This window comes from Corythoichthys intestinalis, chromosome 6 (assembly GCF_030265065.1).
Source record: "Corythoichthys intestinalis isolate RoL2023-P3 chromosome 6, ASM3026506v1, whole genome shotgun sequence".
In the NCBI taxonomy this organism is placed as follows: Eukaryota; Metazoa; Chordata; class Actinopteri; order Syngnathiformes; family Syngnathidae; genus Corythoichthys; species Corythoichthys intestinalis.
The window spans coordinates 54,756,464-54,762,463 of NC_080400.1; positions in this window are offsets into that span (position 1 = coordinate 54,756,464).

Here is a 6,000-nt window from a genome sequence, read left to right on the forward strand (position 1 = left end):
CATTCAGATGGTCCCTGGCAAACTTCAGACAGGCCTTCACATGTACTGGCTTCAACAGGGAAACCTTCTTAGCAATGCATGATTTTAAACTATTGCACCGTAGTGTTCTACTGACAATAGCCTTTGAAACTGTGCATCCAGCTCTCTTCAGGCAATTGACCAGCTCCTGCCGGGTAGTTCTAAGCTGAGCCCTCACTTTTCTCATCATGAGTGATGCACCACGAGAAGAGATTTTACGTGGAGCCCCAGTCCGAGGTAGATTATCAGTCATGTTTAGCCTTTTCTATTTTCTAACAATTGCTGCAACTGTTGATTTACAGGGTGACCCAAAAAAAAGTTTACACTCAGTTGACTGCTTGTTTAAAAGCCATTGAAACATATCTAAATAGGTTGTCATGCTTAAGTGATTCATTAAGGTCACTCAATGCAGCTGGTAATCTCTCGTCGCTACAATTCCTGTGCTTCTGCTGAAAATGAAGAAAACTTTAGCTGTACCTGAATTGCTGCGTGCCGGTCTGACACCTACTGAGATTGCAGCAAATCTGAGAATATCCAGATGTGCAGTCTACAAAGTTAAAAAGAAGCTGAAAGATACTGGAACAGCCTCACGAAAACCTGGGTCTGGAAGTGCCGATCTGTGCGGACCAAAAAGTTGATTGACAAGGTGATATGTGGCCACCCCAGAGTCCAGATCTCAATCCCCTGGATTATAGCATATGGGCAACTGTGGAGGACAGTGCCTGTAAGAAGCCACAAACTTCTGTGGCAGCCTTGGAGAGGTCCATTGTTAGATCTTGGGAAAAGATGACAGCATCCTACATAATGAAGAACTGTCAAGCGTTCCGCAGGCGCCTGGAGGCTGTTGTGACACTTAAGGGAGGACACATTGAAAAATAGAGTGTACTGTACATGTTCTTTACAATAATGTATAATTTGTGATTAAATTCTAATTCTAAGATGAATAAACATGGCATTTAAGTTGTATTATGGCAGTGTAAACTTTTTTTTGGGTCACCCTGCATTCTCACCAAGCTGTTTTCCAATTGTCCCATAGCCTTTTCCAGCTTTGTGGCACTCTTTTTTTTTCTCTGGTGTCTTTCGAAAGTTCTCTGGTCTTGCCCATGGTAGCAGTTGGATTATGGCTGACCGTGGGGTGCACAGGGGACAATATTCAGCTCAAACGGGTGGTGGGTGGGTGATTACTCATTGGGGAAAAGGTGGATTTTTTTAAGGTTGACCGACAACTCTTAGGGTATCATAATTATTGCTGATTCACAAGGGTAAAAATACTTATGAAACCCAGTAAATCACAAATAAATTATTGAAAAATCATACAATGTGAGTTCTGGATTTTTTTTTTAGATTATGTCTTTATTATTGGAAATGCATTTATGATTGAAACTTCTGACCTCTACCAATTTGCTAAGTGGGTGAACTTGCAAAATCAACAGGGGTGCAAATACTTCTGCTCCTCACCGCAAGTGTTGCCAACGCCTTGAAAAAAGCACATGGAAAATAATTATTATCAGCAATGTATTTTTAATACAAAATATAAGAGAATTAAATCTGTCCTGCTAAATTTAAAATTATATAATTTAACGCTTAAAGTCCTGAGCCTTTATGTGTGTGTTGCGTGTGTTTTGGTCTGTTTTTTTTTTTTTCTAACAATTTTTTTTTTAATTGCAAACAAACTCTCAGGTAAAGTTTTTTTTGTTTGTTTGTTTTTTACAATGTAGGTGTGTTCAAAGTCAGCTCAGCAATAACATTTTCACAAATGATCACTCCAAATATATATAAAATTTGACAGAACACAAAAATATAATACAATCTGTGAAAACGGAGTACACAAAGAACAAAAAAAAACTACTGATTATCATTTTAAAGAAGCTTTTGTGTCTCGCTTCACTCAAGCCTCTTCATTCAACATCATTCAGCATATTCCACAGTCTTATATTGTCTTCTGTTAGCGACGGTACCACGACAAATGAGATTCCGTATCATCGTTTCATCAGCTCATTGGTCAACCCTACTCATACAGTATATGGCATGTAAATGAGTTTTTCTTTGATGGGGGTGCAGAAACCACCTATGTTGCTCACACAACATAATTAACTATGCACATTAAAAAAAAATTTTTTTAAACCCATTAGCATGTCGCAATTGACGTAAAGAGCACCCCTAGTATACAGAGATTTTGATTATGATGTTGGGGCTTTACCTTCGTCACCCAGGAGAATTCAACAAGTGTTGGCTTGTTGGCTGAGTATTCGAATTCCCACAAGAAACCAATCACTGAAACATAACCAGGTCACGCTGTGCATCTCTCGTACTCATTTTGGCATCACTGACTGCAAGTGTCGCTATTTAATCAACAGTTTCATTCAACATTATACCATATTGTTGCCAAATAGCACCTGAGTACAGTTGGCCACAAATGCCAAAAAATGCACAATGAAGACGAAAAAATCTTTTACTGTATATTAGGGCTGTAGTTATTGATTATTTAGGTAATCAAGTTATCTATCAATTAGTTTGAATAATTGAGTTACCGGATTTCGAACATTTAGTGCATTGCAGAATACATTTTAAGATGTGTTAAAAAAAAAAAAAAAAAAAAAAAAAAAAAAAAACGTGTTTGTGCTTGTTATAATATTTATTTTGGCTTAGATTACCAAATACAATTCCTGAGTGTTTCTTCAAATATGCAGAATTGCACTTTAATTTCACAAGAGCAATAAAACTGTATTAAAATACATGAGCTTAGCTTCAAATGATATTTTTTTTATTATAAATGAGGATCTAAGTACAACAAAACAACAATTGGCTAACTTGCATAGCAAAAGTCCGCTATCTTAAATGCTAAAAAATGTTAACGGTTTTTTACAATGCTCTTAACAAATAGTTCAAACACATATTCCCACAAAAAACTGCTAAATATACTTTTAAACAAAATAACGAATGCAAAATGCTCAAACAAAAACATACCTTACGTTGGTCTTAACAGGGAGAAGCTGAATTAAACTATATTTAATTACGGCATATTCACTGTTGCCACTTCAGGGCAGTGTATCCACCCAAATCAATAAAACTAAATGCAACACTTTCCAAACAAACCATTACATCAATGTAATGAAATGAATTCTCGAAGCTGCAAAATTTGACTCAAAGCTTTTTTTGTAATCTAATTACTCAATTTAATCGATTAATCATTGCAGCACTACTGTATATAAATTACGCTCGAGTATAAGTCACATTTTGGGGGGAATTCTATTTTATCAGAGAACAAGAACAAACATTATGTTATACAGAAATAACATGGAGAACAGCAGGCTAAATAGGCGTCTATTAATGAAAAGTATTAAGTTATTCAGATGCGTAACTAAACAACACAACATAACTTGCTTACCAAACACTTGAGTTAACGCCAAACAACGACCATTTCTATAAAAGTTTACATCTTCTGTATTACATCTGAACAACTCCGCCAACTATGAAAGTAGAAGGCACGCCAAACGAGCTCTCCATGAACCATCAATGTGGGATGAAAAAATAATACTAATATACTGTATACTTGTAAACCACACCTGAATATAAGCCGTAGGCCCAGCCAAGGATGAAAAACAATGCGACTTATAGTTCAGTATTATAGATTGATTCTCCAAACCCAGAAATTCCTTTCAAGCAGTGTGTGAAACATTGTTTATGGCGACCCTCCATGTGTTACAGGTCCAAAAACAGCAAAATGCTGTTTCCGAAATGTCTGGGAATTTCCAGAAAAAATTAATTAAATTAATTTCTTCCTCAACTTCGTCTTCTCAACTCGTCTACATTTTTCAGGTGATGCAACGTATTGCACCTGATGTGTAACGTGTTACATAGCTGCTGAATTAAATCCATTCATTTCCAGGCACTTTGGACTGCAACAAACCACATTCACATCCAACTTCAACCCATGAGACAATGGGATGGGGGGGGGACTTGATTTTGATGGAAGGCTGCCTTTAAAAAAAACAAATGGTACAATTCCATCATCAACAGCAAAAAAATACTGTATATATATATATATACGATAAATTTTTTGATTTGTATAGTCTTCCCTAAAAATATGGTATTCAGAGTAATACAATTTAACTCTGAAATGTATTAGAGTTAAAACGAAATACCTTCAATTGAGCTTGATAGTGTTGAATGATTTCGTAATGTACACTCATGACCACATTGTGTGATGCTATATGAAACCCCCTACTAAACTCTATCTTCTTATACTGATGCCTCTTGTGTCGCTTTATGAAACTATTATCTTCACACACAAAAAACATTTTGAAAGTGATTAAAACTTCCATTTGCACAAAATACGAGGTTACTATTGTTATTTGATATTTTCAGGCAACCGCATGTTCATTTCGCTTCAGCTTCTTCTGCTCCTATGCCTGCCAACCATTCACATTTAGTGTTTTTTTTTATTTTTTTTTAAAGATATCACATGGTTAACTTGTACGTATGTCACCGTTTGCATCCCTGCATTAAAAAATTGTGAGTTGAGATGATTGCCAGTAATGAATATGAGAAAAACAACAATAGACATAATAGACATTGATACTAACTAGATAGAAGATAAACTAAATCATTTAATGCTCAAATAATAAGAGAAAGGTGTCTACTGGGCTGACATTTCAGCAATGCATGTGTATTAGTTTTTGCCTTACAGTTTTTTCTTCTAGTAGCCTAACATTAAAGCTGAACATACTGTGTTTTTATTTATCTGCTGAACTGCAATCAGCCAGAGGGGACATTCACAATCACATTGCACAGAAGGGATGTTATTATGCTCAGTGATTGACATTTGAAAATAAGTAGTTTCCTTTCTACCAATTTCCCTGTATACAGTAACCAACACATTTTGGAGCACCTTGATAAACAAGCTTATATAAACAGAAAAGACGGGGAGCAAATACAGTTTAATTGTTTTTGTCCTTATTTTATCTTTCTTTAATAAATTAAATGAAGTGTGTGCAACACCAAGCACTAAAAATGTTTTTTTTTAAAAAGTAAAATAAATGATAAGGAACAAACAGAACAATAAAATGAATTTAATAGCAATGGATGTAGCATTCAGCAGGAGCAGCAAGCCCTAAACTATTAAAGAAAAATGTCAAATAAATAATAAGGAATACATTTTTGAAGAATAAAAAAATCAAAGGCTAACCCGTCTGGTACTATAGATCAATTCTGTAAAATATCACATCGAGGATCAACATCATCTTCACACCCACATAAATAGAAAAGTATGCCAATAAGATGCTTAGATCATGAACACATACCACTAACACATTGATAAATGGTCAATTAGCTAAGTAGAATAAGGCGCTGGGCAGAAGCAGATCTGTTTGTTACAAGTGTTGCTCACACCAAGCTATCATATACTGTCGATATCACCGGATCGCCGATAATACTGGCAATTTAAGCAATTTAAAATAAAATCGGATAACACTGACAACATTCTCGAAGAACTGAACATCAAGCAACAACTTTTACCAGCAATAATTGAAAAGAAAATGTCTTACTTTGGACACATAAGTAGGAACAGAAAGTGCAGCACGACGAAAGACATAATTCAAGGAAAGGTAGGGTCGACGTGAAATGGGAAGACCAACAATGACACACATGGATAACATCAAAAAATGGGGTAACAGCACATCACGGGCAGCTTCTAGGAAGGCCGAAGAACCTAAAGGCGGTAAACCAAGGAGGCAGCCTGATCAGCAAGCGACAAATTCTATGCTGGATAGTGAGTGAGTGAACATTGACATCAGTATTTAATTTTAAGTCTTGGGCCAATGTGCTTTCAAAGTGAATGTAGCAAACTTCTGCCCCTCTACTAGGGATTATATTAGCTATACCTAGTAGTTGTATTTACAGAAAATAAGATATCTACAACCTAAGATGCTGAGGATTTTTTTTTTATGTGAGCAGACCATTTGCAATCAAGGTGCAAAATTA